Source organism: Panthera tigris, chromosome C1 (genome assembly GCF_018350195.1).
Source record: "Panthera tigris isolate Pti1 chromosome C1, P.tigris_Pti1_mat1.1, whole genome shotgun sequence".
Lineage (NCBI taxonomy): Eukaryota > Metazoa > Chordata > Mammalia > Carnivora > Felidae > Panthera > Panthera tigris.
In genome coordinates, this window is record NC_056667.1 from 212,253,882 (window position 1) to 212,277,261 (window position 23,380).

General features: G+C 42.7%; 1 protein-coding gene and 1 non-coding gene across 8 annotated transcripts in view; both read left to right on the forward strand.

The window, feature by feature from the left end:
• The window catches only part of DIS3L2 (DIS3 like 3'-5' exoribonuclease 2), a 346,637-nt gene that overhangs the window by 182,897 nt on the left and 140,360 nt on the right, over nucleotides 1-23,380 (forward strand). The gene's annotated exons all lie outside the window — the stretch shown is intronic.
• On the forward strand, nucleotides 18,148-18,250 carry LOC122241659. Its single transcript, XR_006221897.1, has one exon. It is a non-coding gene; the product is annotated as a U6 spliceosomal RNA (small nuclear RNA).

Sequence of the window (23,380 nt, forward strand, 5' to 3'; positions counted from 1 at the left end):
GCTCTTCATTGCCAAGGGAATCCCTTCTTTCCTTACCTGGAACAGAGCAGCATTAAATTGTTCTGCATTAAACAAGGAAGCTGTCATTGTCATTTGAAACCACTGGCGATATTATTCCATTCACATAAATCCCGATTCACTGTTTATGAAATTACAAGTAACTCATAGAACATACAAAGATTAATGGGGCCTAATGCTCATATGGAGTAGCGGCTTCTCAGAGCTCTATCCTCTGCCTGTTCTGCTGATGTCACTCTCACATCTCTCCACTTTTTAATGCCTGGGCTGGAGATAAAAGAGGGCACCTTCCAGCAGAAAGTTGTGGGAAAGAAACAAGCCTCCCACCAAAGATACCGGTGCGTGGGAAAGGAAGGTAGAATTTGAAAATGAGAGCCATGAGAAGTACATAATTGTATGGACAAATCATTCTTAAGACTAGAAAATGTTGGGTAGCTTGATAATTCATATCAGTATAAGTGAAAAAATGAAGTTATCAGAGGGAAATAAATTTCTTAGCTTCCTCATGGTATCCTGTTCTGATTCAGCCCTTCATCTTTCCCCAAACCATTTTACTCTGTCCTAGCTCTGCATCTTGCCCATGCCCTACCCTGCCCTGCCCTTCGTCTGCTTTCCAGGGCCCGTCTTACCTGCCTTTGCCGTCTCATTCTGGAATAGTCAGTCATGCGCCACTCTCCTCTCCCTTCACCGTTTGTTCACACCTATTTTATAGCACTTGCCACACTGCACTCTAACTTCCCTGTGGGTGACGCTATCCTGATGGGTGGCAAAGCCCTCAAGAACAAGGGTTCGGGCTCACTTGTCTTTCTGTTTCTAGACTCTAACTCAGTACTTGGTATATAATAAATTACGTATGTAAATACATGCGTATAGGATAAAAGGCGGGGAGGAAAAGACAAAGTTTTGTTTGGAAAGCGTTGGCAGAATATGTATTCATTGGTTGAATATAATGTGTTTTAAAGCAAGTTCTGGGATTCGTTCCTGTTTCCTTTCAGTATTCCTGGGAAAATGAGTATTGACAAAACACAATCCAGTGCCTTCAGAGAGTTTGCTGTGTAATATGAAAATTGATTAGGAAAACATCTTAAAGAATAAATAAAATGTTATAATTACTTTAGTAAAATGAGGAACAACTTCTGTTTCTGACAAAGATAGAGTGCCCCCGTTCCTCCTGGCCCTCCTTCTTACCAAAAATATGGATGGACATAACACAACAAACAAGCATGGGAAGTTCCAGAAAGGTGGAAAAGTGAAGGCAGTCTGCACAGGGGTCTCAGGACTTAAGGAACATACCAGTGATCCCCCTGGTTTTCCTCATTGCCTCGCATATAGCCCAGACAGGGTGTTGTAGAAGTCGCCAACCTGGAATGACCAAAAGGCACAAGACGAAAGATCTTTAAGAGAAACCTTTCTCCTCCAGCCAGAAGACCAAGGAAAGGGTGGTCTAACAACAGAAACCTTTTTGGCAGTACCCATCATTCTCCAGCCAAACACCGAGAGAAACGTGCACGTGCACTCACATGCGCACGTCATGGTTTCGCTGGGACCGAGCAAGGTGTTAATATTCCATACACCCCATCCTATCCCATGAACTCAAGCAGCAGCGCCCTAGTTTCCCCTGCCTGGTGGTGTCTGTGGGGCCATACAGTGACTTTATCTTCTATCCTGTCTGCCACTTGCAGGTGACGCTCTGATTCCACTTTGGGAGGTGTAAGATCTAGGCGGGCCTAATCTTCCATCCCCTGCGCGGCAGAAGTTGTTGATAGTGTTTGCCTTCCCCTGCTAGGGTAGTGTCAGTGGAACCAAGTAAGGAGCTTTCTTCTTTCCCCTTCCCAGTGGAAGCAGGCATGCTCCAGTTTCCCTTTTGGGATGGTGTCCGTGGAGCCAAGCGAGGAGCAGACCCTATTCCTCATCCAGTGGGAGCAGGTTGTGTTCTGATTCCCCTGCTCGGGTAGATTGGCAGAGCTGGCAGTGGAGCTGAGCTTCTGTCCCCTCTCCAGCGAAAGTAGGCAGTGTACCAGTTGTCCGTGAGAATAGTGCCGGCAAGGCCCAGAAATAAGACGAGCGTCCTTCCCTGCCTGGCAGCAGAGATGCGATGAGTCAGGGCTGGTTTCCACAGCATACCCCCTGGTGTCAGTGCAGCTCAATGCCAGCTGAGCCTGTACCTCCTGCCACCATAAGCAGAGACCTTGGTATAGAATCAATTATATTTATATACAGAAATATCTCACTCACCTACTCCCCACTCCTAATGTCAACAGGGAGTTGAGCTTCTGCCCCAAAACTAGTGATAAGGCAGTATATATCAGATTTTTGCTTTTCCCCTTCCTGGTGGCGGTGGGGCTTCGCAGGGAGTTTAGTTTACACCCACACTTGGAGTCCGTGAGACAGTGTGAATTGGTGCCCCCTTTTGACCAGGAAGATGTCGGCAGGGCTGATGGGAGGGATGGATTGCGACCTACAGGGAGGCCTTGTGAGTCTGTGCTGGGTTGGTAGCAGCGGGATTCAGTAGGAAGTTGAACGTGTACACTCACCTGGCCCTTCAGCTACACCTCGGTAGGAGACTGCTTACCAAAAACCCCACAACAGACCATATAGGATCCAGAGTCTCCTTCCTAATATAGCATCCAAAATGTCTAGTATACAATTGAAATGCACTCATCACACCAGGAAAACCATAATTTGAATGAGAATGTATAGCTGATATCAGTACCAAAATAAATCACATGTTGCAATTATCTGACAAGGATTTTAAAGCAACCTTTATGAACAGGCTTTAACAAATAATTACAAATTCTCTTGAAACAAATAAAAAAATAGAAAATCTCAACAAAGAAATTTTTAAAAAGAACCAAATGGAAAATATCAAAGTAAGAAATACTGTCACCAAAAACAAAACAAAACAAAACAAAACAAAAACTATCCAGAGCTCAATAGTAGATTAGAGATTATAGGATAGAATTAGTGAACTTGAAGACAGATCAATAGAATTTACCTAGTTTGAGCAAGAAGGATGTATGCGCTTATAACAAAAGAGCTAACATTTGTGTCATCGGAGTCCCAGAGTGAGAGGAGAGAGTGAATGGAACGGCAAATGTATTCAAAGAAGTAATGGCTGATAACTCCCCAAATTTGGCCAAAGATAAGTCTTCAGTAAACTGAGCTGACTCCTGTAAAGAAAAACACACTCTTCTGTGTGTCCTTGACTTTCAGTCTTTGACTACAACACTGCTTCACTTCTCATGCCAAAAGTGTGTGTTTTCAATTCCATAAACATCTCTGTGGCACCAGCTGGGTGTCCTGTAGTTGAACTCAATTCTCACGCTGTCAACCTAGAGATAGTATCAGATTCCATAGGTTAGGGGCTCAGTCCCACAAGATTGCCCCCTCCAACTTCAAATGCCTGTTGCAAGTCCAGCTTGTTACCTGTGCTTCTGTCCAGCAGGCCATAAATTGAGGATTCCTAGGCCCCCTCCTCGGGTTTGATTAATTTACTAGTGTAGCTCACAGAACTCAGTCAGGAAAATAATTTACTTACTAGATTACTGGTTTTTTGTAAAAGAATAGAACTCTGGCGCATCTAGATGAAAGAGACGCATAGGGCAAGGTCCGAGGGAACGTGACATGGAGGTTCCATGCTTTCTCTGGACACGATGTCCTCTCAGCACTGCACACACATACACCAGCCTGGATGCTCTCTAACCCTATCCTTTTGGGTTTTTATGGAGGCTCCATTACATAGGCATGATTGATTAGATCATTGGCCAATGGTGAATGAATTCACTCTCTAGCCCCTCCCCCCTCACCTGAGGTTGGAAGTCGGGCTGAAAGTTCCAGCCCTCTGATCACATGGCGGTTGATGCCCCTGACAACCAGCCCCCACACTTAAATGCTTTCCAGAAGTTATCTCATTAACATGAACTCGGGTGTGGTTGAAAGGGATTTGCTATGAATATCAAAAGACATCTTTATTGCTGTTATCATTTAGGAAATTCTAAGGGTTTTAGGAGCTCTGTGCCAGAAACAGGGATGAAGACCAAATTTATATTTCTTATTATAAATCACAACATCACAACCCCAAACAGCATAAACCCAAAGGAACTAATGCCAAGACACATCATATTTAAACTTCTGAAACCTGAATACAAAGAAAAAATCTTTGAAGCAGAGGGAAGTCTTTTAAGAGAACACCAATTCAAATGGTAATAGTTTCACATTGGAAACTGTGGAGGCCAGAAGAAAGTGGCAGATTTCTCAAGTACTGAAAGAAAAGAACTGTCCACCATGAATTCTGTTTCCAGCAAAAATATCCTTCAGAGATGAAGAGGAAATAAAAGCGTTTTCAGACATAGGAAAGCTAAGAGAAGTTGTTGCTAGTCAATATACCCTGAAGGGATGACTGAAGAAAGTTCTCTAAACAGAAAGGAAATGATAACATAAGATGACTTGGAATATCAGAATGGAAAGAAGAATATGAGAATGGGTAAAAAATGGGAAACATCATGAACTGTCCTCATGAGTTTCTTAAATCACATTTGGTGGTTGAAACAAAAGTTCTAGCACTAAATAAAGTAGTGCTCAAAGTGTGTGGGAAAAGTATTTAGAATGTAGAAAGGGTAAAGGAACCTAAGTGGAATTCGGGTTTCTTGAAGTAGTAAGAAGTTGGTACAGTAGACTGTACAACTTATGTATATTGTGGTACCTAGAGCAACCACTAAGAAAACTACACAGTGGTAACTTTATAAACCATCAAGATGGAATCAAAAAAACAATGTTCATTTAATCTACAAGAAAAACATTGTAACGAGAAAGAGAGGCAACAAACAGAAAACAAAATGTAAAAATGGCAACTTAACCTATAACATATTAATAATTGCCCTTAATGTAAATTGCCTAAAAACACCAATTGAAAGACAGAGATTAGTGGGATGGATAAAAAAGCATGATCCAGGGGCATCCGGGTGGCTCAGTTGGTTAAGTGTCCGCCTTCAGCTCAGGTCATGATCTCATGGTTCGTGGGTTTGAGCCCCACATCAGGCTCTGTGCTGACAGCTCAGAGCCTGGAGCCTGCTTGGGATTCTGTATCTCCCTCTCTCTCTCTGCTTCTCCCCTGCTCGCACTTTCTCTCTCTCTCTTCTCTCTTCTCTCTCTCTCTCTTTCTCTCTCTCTTTCTCTCTCTCTCTCAAAAACAAACATTAAAAAAAATGATCCAGTAATTAGATTTCTAAACAAACTTATTTTGAATACAGTGACATAGGTGGGTTTAAAGCAAAATGATGAAAAATGATATACCATGCAAATATCAATTTTAAAAAAGCAAGAGAAGCTATATTATCATCAGATAAAATAGACTTCAGCGCAAAGAAAATTACTAGAGACAAAGAGGGACATAATGTTAAACGGATCATTCCATCAGGAAGGCGTAGTGGTCTAAAATGTGTACGTACCACACAACAAAGCCACTTTGGAGAAAATTTTGGCAGTTTCTAAAAGGTTTAAACGTAGAGTTTATGACCCAGTAATTTGACTCCTATAGAATGGAAAACATATCCACACAAAAATTTGTACACAAATGTTTATAGCGGCCTTATCTGTAATAGCCCAAAATGGAAACAATCCAAATGTCCATCATCTGATAAAGGCATAAACGATATGTGGTATATCCATGCATTGCAATATTATTTGCCCATAAAAGGGAAAAAAATATTGCTACGGGCCACAGCATGGATGAACCTTCAAAACGTTATGCCAGACGAAAGAAGCCAGATATAAAAGGCCATGTAGTGTATGATAAGAAAGTCAATTAGTGGTTGCTAGGGGCTACGGGGAAGGAGGAACAAGGAATTACTCTTAATGGGTATGGCGTTTCTTTTTGGGTCACGAACATGTTATGGAATTAGGTCGTGGAAAAGATTACACAACCCTCTGCAGAGACTGAAAACCTCTGATTCATGCATTTTAAATTTTTATTATTTATTTATTTATTATTTTTTTCAGCTAGCCATAGTTGCACTTTGGATAAACCTCATTCGTACTGCCACCTGCACAAAGATTGAATCGTACATGTTAAAAGGGCGGATTTTATAGTATGTGAATTCTATCTCTAGATAGAAACATCAATGCATGTAATCTATCCTATCAACAGAATAAAACATAAATCATATCTTGTCAGTTATTACAGAAGAGGCATTTGGAAAAAGTCCCAACACACGTATGTACTAGCAGATTAGGAAAAGAGAAGACTGTCAACTTGATAAAGAGTATCTGCAAAAAACTAGAAGGGATAGGCACATAGATTAATAAAACAGAATAGAAAACCCAGAGTTAGAGCCACACAAATATGCCCAATTAATATATGATAAGGAGCAAAGGCAACTCAGTGGAGGAAGAGTAGCCTTTTCAACAAATGGTGTTGGAAGAATTGGGTGTGCATCGGCAAATAAATGAACCTTGGCCTAAACCTCATGCCTTGTGCAAAAACTAACTCAAAAGGGATCATAGACTTAAATATAAAATGTAGAGCTGTAAAACTTTTACAGAAAAGAGCATAGGGGCACCTGGGTGGCTCAGTCAGTTAAGTGTCCGACTCCGGCTTGCATCATGATCTCATAGTTTGTGGGTTCGAGCCCTGTGTCAGGCTCTGAGTTAGCTCAGAGCCTGGAACCTACTTCAGATTCTCTCTCTCTCTGCCCCTCCCCCGCTGATGTTTTCCCTCTCTCTCTCTCTCTCTCTCTCTCTCTCTCTCTCTCTCTCTCTCTCTCTCCCTCTCTCTCTCTCTCCCTCCCTCTCTCTCTCTCTCCCTCCCTCTCTCTCTCCCTCCCTCTCTCTCTCTCTCCCTCCCTCTCTCTCTCTCCCTCCCTCTCTCTCTCTCCCTCCCTCTCTCTCCCTCCTCCCTCTCTCTCTCTCCCTCCCTCTCTCCCTCCCTCTCTCTCTCTCTCCCTCCCTCTCTCCCTCCCTCTCTCTCTCTCTCCCTCCCTCTCTCTCTCTCTCCCCCCCTCTCTCTCTCTCTCCCTCTCTCTCTCTCTCTCTCTCTCTCTCCCTCTCTCTCTCTCTCTCTCTCCCTCTCTCTCTCTCTCCCTCTCTCCCTCTCCCTCTCTGTCTCTCAAAAAATATAAATAAACATTTTTAAAAAAGAGCATAAGATACTTACATGGTACAAGACTAGCTAAAGAGTTCTTAGACGAGACACAAAAAGCATAGCCAATGTAAGAAAAGATTGATGGGGCTCCTGGGTGGCCCAGTTGGTTGAGTGTCCGACTTCGTTCGGCTCAGGTTATGATATCCCGGTTGACGAGTTCAAACCCCGTGTTGGGCTCTGTGCTGACAGCTCAGAGCATGGAGCCTGCTTCAGATTCTGTCACCCTCTCTCTCTGCCCCTCCCCCACTCATGCTCTGTCTCTCTCTGGCTCAAAAATAAATATAACCATTAAAAAAAATTTTTTAAAGAAAAGATTGATAAATTGGTTCTCAGCAAAAGTAAAACCTTTTTGTCTGTGAAAGACTCTGTTAAAAGGATGAAAAGAAAGCTAGCCTGGGAGAAAATGTTTGCAAACCACATATCCCATAAAGGACTGTATCTACAATACATAAAGAACCCTTAAAGCTCAATAATATAAAAGCAGTCCAGTTAGAAAATGAGCACATGACATGTACTTGGAGAGGACATACAGAAGGCAAATGAGCACGTAAAAAAGGTGTTTAACATGATTAGCCGTTAGAAAATGCAGATTAAGGGGCACCTGAATGGCTCAGTCGGTTGAGCGTCCGACTTCAGCTCATGTCATGATCTCACAGTCCCTGAGTTCGAGCCCCACAGCGGGCTCTGTGCTGACAGCTCGGAACCTGGAGCCTGCTTCGGATTCTGTGTCTCCTCTGCCCCTCCCCTGCTCATGCTCTGTCTCTCTGTATCTCAAAAATAAATAAAAACATTCAAAAGAAAATGCAGATTAAGTCCACAATGAAACCTCAGTCCACACCGGTCAGAATGGCTGAAATAAAAGGAAAAAGCAAAGTTGGTGAAAAGCCGCGAGCAATACCAAATGCTAGTGAGGATGTGGAGAAAGCAGATCATTCACACCCTGCTGGTGGAAATGTAAAATGGCACAGCTACTCTGCAAATACTTTGACAGCTTCTTTAAAAAACTAAACACAACCACCATACAACGTGGTAATTGCATTCCCGGGCATTTATCCCAGAGAAATAAAAACTCACGGTTCACACAAAAACTTGCACACACATTTTCATAGCAGTGTTATTTATTCATAACCGCCCCAAGCTGGAAACCACCGAGCTATCTTTCCACAGGTGCATGGTTAAACCAGTGTGGTACATCCATGTCGTGGAATGATACTCAGCAGTAAAGAGGAATGAACTATTGATCTTGCTACAGCTTGCCTGAATCTTCAGGAAATTGTGATCAGTGAAAAAAGCCAATCTGAAATGTTACATCTGTTTGATTCTGTTGTGTAACTTTTAGAAAAGATACATTTTGGAACTGGAGAATAGATTTGTCTTGCAGGGACTGAGGGGGGCACGGTAGGGGGGGAATTAGGTAGGGATGATTGTTATTAAAAGACAGGGATCCTTGGGATGATGGAAGCATTGTCTCTTGTTTGAGGTGGTGCTTACATGCACCTCCACACGCAATAAAATTGTGTGGAACATAACGAGCACAAGTGAGAATGGGGGCTCTAGGTAAGATCGGTGTGTTGTGTCCATGTCAATACCCTGGTTTTGATGCTCTATTATAGTTTTGTAGGATTTTGCCACTAGAAATTGGGTAAAAGGTAGATAGCATCTTTATTATTTCTTACCACTGTATGAATCGACAATTATCTCAAAAGGCTTAAATTAAAAAAAAAAAAAGTAGGCACCAGGTGAACACAGCTGAGAAAGTAATTTATTTTGCATGAGGAAGCTGTAAAGCCAGGTAACTTTTTTAACTTGGCCTTGAGGGATGAATAGGATTTCCTTAGGCTTTCGTCTTACTATTGGAAAAAAAGAAAAAAAAAGGAAAAAGAAAAAGCAGCTAACACTGTTTCTGACATTCTCGAGAAGACCTCTCAGTAGGAAGATAATAAGCCTGTAAGGAAGGCCCTTGAACTGTGTCACTATCCATCCTTAAGCCAAAGTGAAATTTAGGAAAATCTGAGATTATGAAATAGAGGGCAAGAACAAAATGCTTGGATGGGGAAAGACGAGTAAAATTTGGGTACCAGAAGACCATGTCCAGGGGCCAGAAAGAGAAGCAGGCCTGGCGCTCAGGAATGAGGTCTGGGGTGCAGATACCCGTTTCAGTGCATAAAAGTCGTAGTCAGAGCCACCCAAGAGAGTGGATATACCTGGTGAGCACGCATCTGAACGGGAAAGGGGACCAGGGGTGGACTGTCCAGCGGCACTTAAAGGACGGAAGCTTCGTAGGAAGAGGTGGGGTTGGGGGTGCAGGAAGGAGGATATTTGAAGAGTTAAAAGAAAAGGCAGAGGCCAGGCTGGTGACAGGTTCCAAGCAAGGGCGAGTCGCCCTGTGCTCTGCTGCACTGCTGCCAGCTGGGGCAAAGCAGGGGACAGAAGTCGTTGCGTTTGGCCATCAGATTATTTTCTCTTGGGTATCGCATGCGTTGGGCAGTGAGTGGCGGGAGCCCGAGAAGACTGCGGCCAGCCGAGGAGAGGAAGTGGGGTGAAGAAGTGAGGACACGAAGTATAAATATCTCTTTTAAGGAGTTTGCGGCACACGGGAGGTGAGAGGGAGCTTGACCGAGGCTCGGAACCGAAGACGTCTTTGAGATTGAGGAGAATTTGAGCTTGCTGGCGGGCAGTGGGGAAGGAGCCAGTGGAGGACATACACATTTTTGGACTCCTCTTCGGAAATTGCCTTCAGAGCCCAAGGCACATTTTCAACAATGGCAAATCTTCATCTTTTGAGAGTGGATTTGATTTTTGGAAACAGCCAAGTCGGTTTAAAGCCAAGAGTGGTAAATCAAGGGGGTGATCAAGCTGGATAACGCAACTTCAAAAAAAAAAAAAAATTAAGTATAATTATAAAGTAGTAAAACTGATTTTCTTGTGAAGCTCAGGAATTGGCTTAGAAAGTAGTTAAAGAATTCCAAAAACCTTTCCAGCAGTTGTGGCGTGATGTGAGTAAGTGTATCGAGTCCCTTTGCGACTTTCACAGGACACCGATGTGTGCATGGAAGTCCTGTTGTGTATGTGAAGAAATTGGTCTTGCGGCATCATGTTTACTCTCCGTGAAAGTAAAGTTTCCCATAATCTTTTTCGCCTGAGAGGTGACTTAGTGGAATTACACCAAAGTTTGTATATGGGAGAATCAAGAGTTTCAAATTGTGATTGTTTAAACAGTTCTCCTGTGGTCTTACAGATGTAATTAGAATTCCTAGGATAGGAGTGTTCCCACAAGCATAATAATGCTTTAAATGTGTGTTCAATTACCCTTTTCTATAGTCATATTTAATCGTCTCCTTTTGAAACAGAGTTACTTTGAAAATACGAAATCACTAGCACAATCTCGACTGTCAGGCAGACCCGAGACAGTGCTGGGCACATCGTAGGCAGTCACCACGTGTCGCTCTCCTGTCTTCTCTGCCTTGGGGCTTGGCGTACACCAGAAGACACACCGAAAGAAAGATCAGTTTCCCTCGGAGTAGATCGTCTCCATTAATGTTTAGCCAAAAATATCCGGGATGAAGAAAATTAGTATGTGTAAAAGTTTGAAGTTTTCATTTAGCTTTGTTGTGTAATGTGGCAAATATCCATATACCAACACATACAATTTGTTGGATGTTTCTTTTATACCTTTGTGTATGTGTTATCTCATTTAATTATTTTATACTTATGTATTACTTTATTTAATGATTGAAACAAGCCTGCGAAATAATTATCCCTATTTTGCCGATGAAGAAACTGGGGCTCAGGGAAGTGTAATCACTTGCCTCGAGGTCACGTGGCTGAGGGGCTGAGCTCCGACTTGAATTCAGGTCCATAGTCTAGAAGCTCTTACCCTTACCCTTCATCCTCCTGTGCCTGCATCTTAAACCCACGCTCTTGATAGACATTAAACAAGAAAGTCAACCCAAAATATCACATCAGTCAAGAACACTGCACCCTTTCCCTCCCCTGTATTGAGAAAAAAGAAGTTAGAGCCTTCTTCAAATCCCTACTGGCCAAAAAAATGTGACATTTCATTGACAAAGGGAGTCTTTTTTTTTTTAGTTGATTTGTTTTTGAAGTAGAACCTTAGTATTAATATTCTGCCATGCCCTCTCTCTGCCTCCCCACACCTGAGGACACTCACAGCGCCCCCAGGAGTGGGCAGTATGGAAGCACCGACTGTAAGGGCCTGTCATGGCTTGTTAGCAAGAAAGCATTGGAGAAAGCCATGACAAGTTAGCCATTCTAGGAAACTTTCCACAGCTGTTGCACTAATTAAGACTTTTTTGGTCCCAAATAGCAGAAACCACTGGAGCTCGCTTAAGCAGAAAGGGGAATTTGTTTTAAGGATCCTGTGGTGACTCCCAGAATCCAAGGGCAGGGAACCAGGGACCGAATGAAGTAAGGCAGGAAACCCAGAAAGCCTCCTTCATTCCTCTCCGTCTCTCCTGCTTCTACACATCTGCTTCCCCCTTCCCCTCCCTCAGACTAACCTCTTTTGCTTCCTGCTCCTCAGTGGATGGCTGCTACCTGACAATTACCAGTCCCCCTGAGGGAGCTGATTTCTCTCTCCCCCTTCTCTTCTCACACACCTTCCTCCTGATCTCCCTCTCCCTCTCCCTTTCTCTGTCCCAATTCCACATTCTAGGGTGGGATCAGTTTGCCCCCGTTTGAGTTACATGCTGGCTTGGGAGAGGGGGAGCAGGACAGATAACAACCTACTACAGCTGTGTTCCCTCCTAATTTATGTGTGGTGTCACTCATTTTGCTCTCCCAGGAGTTTGAAAAGTTTCAATAACCTCGATATCACAGGGGTGAAATACAGGAGCATATATTTAGAGACAAATTTGGCTTGAATCGTCACATACTCTGCCACTTTACTAGGGATGTGTTTTTGGACGAATTACATAACTCCTCTGAGCCTTACTTTCCTTCACAAGTTGAAAGGGACATACAGGCAACTAACTTTCTCATAAAGTACAGGGTCTAGCCTACTTTATGCTTTATAAAATAGTGCCTCTTCTTTCTTTCTGATGAGGATTAAGGCACGATGCCTTACCAAAAAGATGTTGGAGTCATTATGTAGATTAGAATTTTCAGACTACCTTCTGCTCTCAAATTCTGTTCTTCCTTACCCAATTTTCCTGTCTTCTTGTCTACCCTTGCTATCAGCATATTCATAACCCAAAGGACTTTGATTCTAAACCTAGAAAATTCTCTGGGGCCATCTTCCTAGGCCATGGCCGGAGGTACCAAGGCATCACCTGAAGTGTATCTACTCACAGATATGTTGGTGTTTCTGATAAAGGGACTAGAGGGTGAAAACCATTTATGGCTCTGCCTCAGCCTCAGCCTATTTTCCAGGAGTTTGGAGTTGAAAGAGCCCAATTAAAGATTCAATTCAGTAAATATTTATTGTCGCTACCATTTGCAAGGCCCTGAAATAGATACTGTTGGATTTGAAAAGTACATAATTGAAACCGTCCTTTCCTTCAAAGAGAATGGTCTGGAAGAAGAGATGATGAGTCTACATAAATCATTAATTCGGGATGTTAGCAGAACTGGTTAACTAAGGCCCCATGTTGATGAAGTTAAATCATCTTAAATGAGAATGGAAAAGTTTGAAGCCAGTTCATGGAGGATATTGAATGCCAAGCTGAGGAGTGTCACGTCAGCGTGGCTGGAAGCCAGTGAAGGTTTTTGAGAAAGGAGCGAAGAACTTCACCCTGGTAGCCAGATGCTAATGGACCTGAAAGGCCGAAGAGGAGAAGAGACCGGAGTCCAGTTGGGGAGAGCTGCTTCAGCAGGAAAAGAGGTTGGGATGATGAATCGAGGGCCAGTCCCAGGCTCGGTAGGGACCCGGTGGTGGGGATTGGGCTGAGACCCAGCGAGTGCCCCGGGAGGCTTGAACCCTGGTAGTGCAGGTAGAGGTGCAGACTGCGGCCGGGGACTCCCCGTCTCCCGTCCACGGGCCGGGGTTAGAGAAGTGGCACTTTGCACTCCATGCTCCGCTCCGTTCTGCTGCCGGAGAGCGCTTGCCGCGACAGGAGGACAGGAGTGCTGCCTCGACAGCTCCACTTGCCCTGCCCCCCTCAAAACCCTGTGAGTTTTGGGGTTTTTTTTTTAATTTTTTAAATTTAATTTAGTTATTTTATTTTTGAGAAAGGAAAACTAGACAAATTTAAGCATCTAATTTGGAAATTCCCTGGAGCAAACAGTAATTATGAACACATTTTTGCCTCAAAATCTAAGTATTTAATATTAAAATCAGCCAGGAAGTCATTATCAGACTGCCTTTTTTTTTTTTTTTTTTTTTTTTTTTAAACTGTAGAATCGGCTCTGTGAACAATGAAACAGAATTTTGGCCCAAAATGAATATTTAAAAGACATACAAGACCAGACTTGGCTTTTCCCCACTCATGAGAAGAAAGAATTCCTGCATTTTTGCTGTTAAAAGTTACAAAGTTCTGCTCATGTTGGCCAAAGTAATAACAGAGTCCCTGGTCATCCTAAAATATAGCTAAAATTTATTTTGGCATTTTTGTTTGATATATTCATGCTGTTCTTTTCAGAAATGCTTGTTTATATCTCTTAAATAAGTCTTTCACCTCACTGAACACAGACTCTAGTAAAGGTTCTCAGTATTTTACCCAACTGTGCGAGGTCTATTCGGACCCATTCATGGTGCTTTAGTCTTCCTCTTAATAAAAAGCAATCATTTGGGGAATACATTTTCCAGGCAGTTCCCCTGCCTCCCAGGGAAAATATTTTGGCCTCCCAGTGACCATAGGATTCAAAGACTTGACAGGGAAGCCCTAGAATTCTTGAAGAGCTCGGCCTCTGAAAGATTCATTGTTGTGGAATCTCCCTTTGAAAGAGACCACTTTATCTTGCTCCTAAACATCTATAGGACAGACATAGCCCTCTCTGAAAGGAAATTCTGGGTAATGTAGAAGAACAAACGTATGTAGGTAATCCAGTATGGGTAGTGTGTAATTTGAAGAATGATAGTTCCATTTTTATGGTTACCATAACAATCATACAGTTGTGCAAAAAATGTGTATAGCTTTTATAGAAGGGAGCTGGCACCATTGTAATGATTCTTCTCATATCAGAACAACTGTTTTCAGATCTGAAAAATAGGGGTGGCTTAACCCTTCCCCAGTTAGCTCAGCATGTTCCCTGAGAAGGCTCTTTGGAGCTCCAGGACTGTTGAAATGTATTCACCACTTACATTTGCATTTTAGCCTGATAAATGGATTGAGATTTAAGGATGATGATCCTTTCAACAGCAGGTTCTGAATTCCTAACTTGGGAATTCAAAGGATGAGAAAAAAAAAAATACTGTTCCTCAAATAGAGATGTAGGAGAGATGTCTAGACATAGTTAATTCCTTGACTTTGTAACTATTCTTAATTCTGTCCACTAGAATTTAAATCCGTTAAAGACTCGCCTTTACCCCATCGTGTTTAAGTCTCTGATAAAGTCATATTAAAATTTGGTTACAATTTCCATTTTATTTTTACATGTTAACTATGTCACTTCTGGAAATTACAAAACAAATTTAAAAGTATAGTATATTTGAGTGAAAATATATCTATGCATATTCTTTCTTTGGCTATTTTTTCCTATTTTTGTACACCCTTTCCAAAAAAAAGTACTTGGGACGCGGCTTCTTCTGACATACTAAGGATTAACTACTTTGAATAAACTTGCTATCAGAACTCGGTATGTGACTTTTCAGGTTAAGGATTTAAAAAAAAAAAAAGTCACATTTGGATTTGGTACCTAAAAATGAAGTCATTGTAACTTAGTCAACCATAGAGGAAATTTTCCTGAAAGAAATTTGGGGTATATATTACTTCCGCCAAAATGCTTCTGAGGTGTTTAAATCTTAAGATAAAGTTTGGAACTAAGGGTGACTAGAAGAGATGTCAATTCAATTGAAATGAAGCTTCTCAGTCTACTTCACTTCCTTTAACACTTTCTCTTGAATTCCCGTCCCATTAAATCAAAACTCTGCAGTTCCATGACCTTTGGCAAGTAGCTTAATCTCTCTGAGCCACAGTTTCCCCATGTACAAAATGAGAACAAAAATAATATCCACCATTATTATAATTCTGTCCTCTCAAAAGGTGCTTTCTAGAAGATAGAGATAAAAGTGTTTTTAATGAGAGCTGGATATCCCATTATATTGAAGCCCTCTAATGTGTTGATACTCTGTGAAGATTTTGTACATTGTATCAAATTCTTTATGCTTAAATTTTTAACACTCTTTATCTAGAGCCTTCAAGATTTGATCTCTCTGTGAGAGCATTTCCTGGAAGTTCATTACTATTTCATTTTGTCTGATTTCAAAACTCAATTTATATTAGTCTGTATTCTCATAGCCTGTTTTTAACCCCAATCGGATTTTTAAAATCTGGACTATAGGACATTCTGCTAGTAGAGATAAAAGGAAAAAGAGAGCTGTTCCGAGAGAGAGCTTTGGATAGAGAGACTTTCTGGGCCCAATGGACTCAGCTGCTCTCATTGCTCCATTAGGCATGCAGAACCGCATTCCGAACCTCTGTAGACCTAGACTGGAGACTTCTGGGAAGGAAAGTGAAAGAATGCAGAGGCCAAGCCGTCTCTGCTCTACATATAAAGTTTCTGGGTTGAGTTGTGCCCAGTTGTTCAGTGCCCTCAGGTCAACTAACTTGGTGGATTCTGGGCCTTTGCACAAACTGTTCTGTCCAAGTCTTTCTTCCCCGCTGTAACCCATGGTTCGCTTCCTCACCTCCTTCGGGTCATCTTTAAACGTCATCATCTCATTGGTGCCTAGCCTGGCTGTCCTAATTATAATCAGCCCTTCCAACCTGTCCCCCTTACTCTGTCCTAATTTTCGTTTCTTTCTTCTTCTTCTTCTTCTTCTTCTTCTTCTTCTTCTTCTTCTTCTTCTTCTTTTTTCCTGAACAGCACTTAATGACAGTACTTTTTATTTTCTGTCTCCTCCCCCACTAGAATATAAGTGGGTAGGCATCTTTATTCTTAACTGTGACCCAAACACCTAAAACAGGAAGTAGATGCCCGGTAAATATTGAATGAAGGAATTTTGGCCTTCTTTCTCTTGACCTCTGCTACTTTCTTTCTATTGACGTTCCACTGGTTCTTACAACTTGGTTTTGTTCTTGACACAAAATAAGTGAAAATTATTATGAAAATAACTGCATTTTCACACAATTATAAACCATTTAGAACAAGAAAGAGATGGGCCTGTTTCTCGGGAAAAGTTATGTTTGAAGGGCTGCGTGGTGAAAGAGGGAGCCAGCTAATTCTTTGTGGCTACAAGTAGCTGAACTATGGAGTTTTTCAGAATTAGATGTCAATTCAGCATGGGAAAGTACTTTCTGATAGAGCTCTCTAAATCGAATGGTCAGCCTAATGAGGAAATAAACTTTACTGCCTCCATATCCTAGATTTTCAAGATGTGAGTTGATCTCTTTGATTGACTTTTGGTTTAGAGTCATGTGAGGGATAAAATTTGGACTAAGGTGACCTCTAAGGAACTTCCAGTTGTGAGGATTCTCTGATTCTGGTCTCTGAAACGATATGGAATAATTTCCAGGATTTATTGTTAAGTGCAAAAAAAGCAGGTTGCAAAAGAGTTCATAGTATTCAGCTGTTTGTATAAGAACAAAGAGAAAAAATAAGGAAAAATAATATCAGAAAGGAAAGCAGAAACATCGAAAGGATAGACCAGGATATGGGGAAAATAGTTATCGCCAGGGGATACGTGGAGAAAAGGTAGAAGGTAGAGAGCAGAGTAAGGCTTTTGTGAGTACACTTGATCTTTGAACCATTTAAATGTTTTAAATGTTCAACAATAAAGTGAAATGAAATCCAAAAAGAGATAAAAACAAAACCTCTAAAATTGACGTAAGACAAAGACAAGTGGTTCTAAATGTGTGTTAAATGCACAGCATCACCACATACAGAGAAAAGAATTTGAATAACTTGTGGCACTGTACTTTTGAGCACTCCGTACTTGGAGTGGCTGTTTGCTAAGGATAAAACTCCAAATCTTAAGAGACTCTTTGCGCTAGTGGCACTTGGATTATAATTCTGTAACTGTTTTGAATATTGAGGTCATTGGGAGCAAAGGTTCTCACTGGGAGAATGAAGGCATAAATGCGGAATGAGAGAAGATGAGGAAGAATGCTGTGGTATTAGATATCAGTTGGAGTGTCAATATGAACTCATGATTTTTAAACAGTATGTCGGGTTCAACCCCATGAAATTGCCAATTTTTAGGCCACAAAAAGTCAGATATCAGCAGTTTCTCTGATTTAACTCAGTATTTTCTAGTTCTGCTCATTAAAACGGCCTAGAAGCCGTGAGACCCCAGTAATAATGAACACAGCAGTCTAGTACCCTCTATCGGTTTCTAAGTACCATTCACTCCCTGCCACAATCTTAGGGTTCCTAAGGGAATTGGGTGATTATTAGTCTGGGACGGGAATGTATAAGGTGTGCCTAAAACATGCTGGGCCAAAAAGCAGAGAAGCTCTCAAAGGTTTATTGGTTTATTTTTTTATTTGTTAATATTTATATATTTTGGGGAGAGCACAAGCAGGGGAGGGGCAATGAGAGGGAGACAGAGGATCCGAAGTGGGCTCTGCACTGACAGGCTGACAACCGTGAGCCCAACGTGGGGCTCGAACTCACAAACCGTGAGATCATGACCTGAGCTTGAAGTTGGATGCTCAACGACTGAGCCACCCAGGTGCCCCAAAGCACTCAAAGATTTATTGTGGAGACATACCACAAGGACATGGGAGATCTTTTGAAAGAGCTCCCACTAACCTAATTTGGGACAATTTGAGTACCAGAAAGAATAGTAATGGTAGTAGATAATAATACATTGAACTTCAAAAAAAATCAGTGGATCTATAATAATGCTCAAAATAAAAGCAAACTTTGGGGTGCTCACTTAGCACAATATGCTAAAATTGGAACAATACAGAGAAGATTAGCATGGCCCCTGCACAAGGATGAATGCAAATTCATGAAAAACTTCGGGGGCACAGCAGGAAAACTTGTTGGCAGAAGAGAGGCAACTAATAAATGTATTTATAGTATATGAAAAGCACCATTTTATAACTTGAAGAGTTATATTGATTCGGGCAAAAATTACCACTGGATGCTAAAATCATTGCTTGAAAGGTTCTGTGAGAACAGGATATCCACATTATCTAGAAGCCTTATTCCACAGATTATTTGTTAAATACCAAGTAAAAGGTAACCTTAAGGTAGAGAGATCTGGCTAGTAGCACCTTGACCAAGTAATCCAATATCGCAGCCTCACGGTTTGTGCCTTCTGAAGGAATGCTGGATGAAGTGCACACTATCACCTGTGCAGTATTCAAGCTAAAATATTCAGCCTGAGTCTCCTCGAGACTTAAATCTTAACTTTCTGTTTGGGGTGGGGGGAGGGCGCCTGGGTGGCTCAGTCGGTTAAGCGTCTGACTTCAGCTCAGGTCACGATCTCACACTCTGTGAGATTAAGCCCTACGTCAGGCTCTGTGCTGACAGCTCACAGCCTGGAGCCTGCTTCGGATTCTGTGTCTCCCTCTCTCTCTCTGCCCCTCCTCTGCTTGCGCTCGCTCGCTCTCTCTCTCTCAAAAATAAATAAAAACATTAACTTTCTGTTTAGGAAATTCAGAGAAGATTAATTTTGCCATGTTTTATTTCTTTCTGTCCCTTCCTTTCTTCACCTTCCATGAAGAAGCAAGCTGCTAAATCCAGAACATAAGACATTCTATAAGACATCTGGCTGGGACTCTTCAAAAAAAGCAATGTTACGTTAAAAAAAAAGGATGGACTGTTTTACATTAAACAGACCAAAGAGACACAACCACCAAATACTAGGTATAAACTTTGATTAGATCCTAGATCAGGAGGAAAACAAAGAGCTAAAGAAACTTTTGGGGGACAGTTGAAGACATTTAAATATGATCTGTAAATTAGATGTAGGGAATTATTAGTCTTGTCTGTGGTAAAAATGTTGTGGTTCTGTAGAAGAATGCCCTTATTCTTACAAAATGCATGGTAAAGTGTGGAGGGGTAATCATCTCTGCAACATAAGTTTAAATAGTTCAGATGGAAAAAAAAAAATCTAGATGTATGAAGGTGGGAGTGGAGAGAGGAGAAAGTAAAGCAAATATGACAAAGTGTTGACATTTGATGAATCTTGATGAGAAGTATATGGGTGTTCATTTTACCATTCTTTCAGCTCTCCTGAAAGTTTAACATACTTCAAAATGGAAACTGAAGGGAAGAAAGTTAATTTTAGCACATTCTTTGAGTTGAATCCATGGCTTCCCTGGCCCATGCCATAATCCCCGGCTCCCACGGTTCCGGCCGGCCTTGTCCCATGGCCTCTGCTCCAGAGTGTCGGTTGTTGAAGTATAAAAAGAGGCACAGAATGATGAGAGGTTCCGTGGATAAGTGAGTGTAACAGGGAAGACTGTTTCAGTTGCTTCTGATTCAGCCTCGTCCTATCTCTGTGCTTTAGAAAGTAACTTAATAACTATGTTCCCTTGGTCTGGAATTTTGCTAGAGCTTGAGGTAGGTCTTCTGTGGACTGTAGATTAAAAACCCATGGTCATGTAAAAAGAACCTGCCCAGGCCATCACCTCATTTCTTCCTGCTCACTCTGTGGCCTCAAATATGTCGCTTCGTCACTAATGGGGCAGAGAGGGACAGATGGACCAAGGTCTCTTTCTGCTTTAAATAACCTTAGTCTTTTCCTGTTCTGAAAAATCTGGGATTTGTGTCAGACTTTTCAGCATCTGTTGTGGCGGTAGGGCTGAGTGAAAGAGTATTAGCATTTCCACAGCTGCCTCCAGAAAAAAATAAAAGGTCCGGGCCCGCTACACCAAGGGGGACAGACCTAGGTTTGGACAATGCCCTAGGTCGGCCCATCCTGAGGAAAGCCAGATTGAAATGGAAGATCATGAACTCAGCCTCTGACGTGACTGGACCACCCAGCACCCATCTGGCTGGGCTGTCTACATGGCACTCCGTGGGTGAGCACCCCAGCTATGTCGTTATGTTTCCTCCCATAGTTGACATGAGATCTGCTGGTTTCTGTATAGACTCTTGGTACCATCTCATCTAAGAAAGTGTTTGTGTAGAACTTTTATTCTTTAACCTCGTAAGATCATTTCTCAAAATTTTCCCGTTCCTTTCCACCCATTCGCCATCATCGACCCAGATCCTTCGCAGCCGAATCGCTTGCTAGCAAGGAGGCACACAGAGTCACGGCAGAGGAGGGCCTCTATAAATGCTGTGAGTCTGGAGAGGGTCCCTCAACCGCAGTTTTTAAAACACTGTTTTATGAGAAAAGAAGATGGGATGAAGACAGAAAAGGACACCCTCGGAAACAATAACACTGTGGTGTGACCACAGGGCTGCATGCCAGGAGGTCATGAGTTCTAATCCTAAATGTATTTCCCAAGACGCAGTGGCAAAGTTGAACGGAAAAGTGCTAAAGAGAGCCCTTTGGTCATTTTTTCATTCACTTATCCATCAACTATTCGTCGTATTTGTGTGCCTTCAGTGTGCTGGAGGAGATAGAGAGACAGACCCGTGCCAGAGCCAAACCTCGAGCAGCTCCCGGCCTTGTCACGGTGAGACAAGGCGACGCAGGGTCGGAGGAAGACCTGTCCCTAAGGACCCACTGGCATGCTGGGGACAATGGCCAGTGCCGTTGGAGAGGGGCAGATTGCAGGCGTGGGCAGCACCGCGGAGGAGAAGCACTGTCCACTCTGTGGAGCCACAGAGGTTGCCTGGAAAAAAGATGGCTTCTTGGCCAGTCCTTTTAAAGCTAGGTAGGCCTTGGACGTTGGAGGTTGGCTGGGTGAATGTCCCATTTAGGAACAGCAGTGTTTCAGAGACCAGAGGGTATAGAGGAAAGTTTGGCACGTAAGGTCCATGTCGGGACTGTGCAAACTGACTGGAAAAATGCAGGTTGGGGCCTGATCCTGAAAGGCTTTGAATTCTAAGCTGAATTTCTCTTTTACTCAGGAAGGAGTTGATAAAGGTTCTTGATCAGACACATGCTTTGAGGTGATTAATCTGGCAACACCCATGACCTTAGGGAGAGCAGTTTCTGTGGCGTGGTAAGGGCCATGGCCCAAATCCAGCGAGGTGAATAGTGACGGCCTGGTGATAGAATGTTGCCGTGGAGACTAGACAGCTGCCCCAGCTCCAGGGAGGTAGAGGTGCTGGTGCCTTGAGGAGGAAGGCGACGCAGGGTCGGAGGAAGAGTGTGTGAGTGACAGAGGAACAGAAATTCTTTCTATGGTTTTGTGATTTCCTGGGATTCTTGGCAAGGTCTTAAGGGATTAAAGAAGGCGTTTAGTTACTTTTCATGTGTTCTTTTCCTGGACCAGTGGCTTTGAGGAGGACAATCTTAGAAGTTTTCTGTCACTTGAAAAAGTTCTACTAAGCCCTTCAGTCACGTGCCTTCAGAAATTCTGGTTACATAACGTTGCTCTGAATTGGAATTCTGCAGCCTCATGACCTGGAGTCTCATTCTTTCCCTCCCCCACCTGGCACTCTATTTCCTGTGGGTCAGGGTTAGCTTCTTTCTAACCATTGTTGCGGAACTCTTTAAATATTTGGTCTCACAGGTTCTAAAAGCTGGCAGACCAGGCTGCTCCCTGCAGGTTGTGAGACCAAAGCCTTCCAGAAGAGGAGCCAGTAAAATCCCAAGCATGTTAACAGAGTGTAACAGCTGCACAGGGCACCACCCCCCTGGGGCTGGGCTCCCAAGTGCTGAGGCCAGCAGCTCCCAGCCGCTGTGGCCCACAACCAGAAGGAACCCTCACGCACCACATCATGGCCGATTCGTAATTGTGGCGATGACAACAGGTTAAATCACTGGCTCTCGGCGCTGGGGTTTGTCAGGGTCACTCACTGTTCCCTTGCTTCTCCCAACTTGCCACAGTGAGAGAGCAAGTTTGGAGTCCCCTGCTACGGTACAGATACTTGTTGGGAGCTCGCCAGGTTTTACTGTGTCTAGAAGTTCGTTCTCTTAGTACCCATATCGAAGGTCTTTCCTTCCACCATCCCCTTCAACATGATCCTGAAAGGTTGTAACCCCTCGGCCTACCTATGTACGTACTTATACCCTGCTTTTTTAAAAGAAGTGATTTTAAGGTACCTAACAGGTACACATATAATGTAGTTAACTTTTTTTTAGTTCGGATACAAGGCAAAAGGAATATATAAGCGGGATAATTAGTTGCAGCCAGGAGAAAGCTTAGTTCACAAAGTTCAGACTATAAATAAGATCCTTTTGAGGCAAGTCACCAGAGTTTCCTGGGTCTCCTAGCAGCCCAAGCAAAGAGGGAAACTTAAAAGGATAAAATTCACGGCTGTAAAATACAAACAAACCATTAGCTCAGGAGGGGAGGAGTGGGTCCTTGCCGCATATAAACTTCCCCCAAAAGCACTCATAAAAGGGGCCACATGTTCGGATGGACAAGGCCCTCATCAGCTTCCCTGCAGTGAGTAGCATAGCCATTTTGTTGACTTCTTGCCATGGCCCTTGGGGTAGGCCTGGTGACAAGGCTGCATCTGGGGCAAGGACTCCCCTGGAGGCCTGTGCGGCGTGCAGTTCATCACTTCTCAGAGGGCAGTCTCCTGAGGAAGATGTCAGATCTGGGAGATGATCTTCCACCAAAAAAAGAAAAAAAAAAAGCCCAGACCACATAGACGTGACAAGAACTATGTGACAGCGGCATATTGAACGCTCTAAGTCCCGCAGTTAAGAAATTGGCCAAGCATTCCCCAAACTGATTTAATCATCAGACCTTTAAACAGACAAACAAACAAAAAAAGTAGTTGGCACACTGGGGAACATTGATCCAAAACAGGGGTCAGCAAGCTTTCTGTTAAGAGCCAGATAGTGATGTTGAATATACAGTCTCTGACATAACTACTCAGCTCTGCCATTGTATCCAAAAAGCGTGGCTATGTTCCAGTAGATCTTCACTTATGGATACTGAAATTTGAACTTCATACAATTTTCCCATGTCATGAAATAATATTCTTTTGGGGTCCCCCCCCCCCGAACCATTTAAAAATGCACAAACCATTCTTATCTCACAGATCATTCAAAAACCAGGTGGCAGGCTCTTTTTGGTC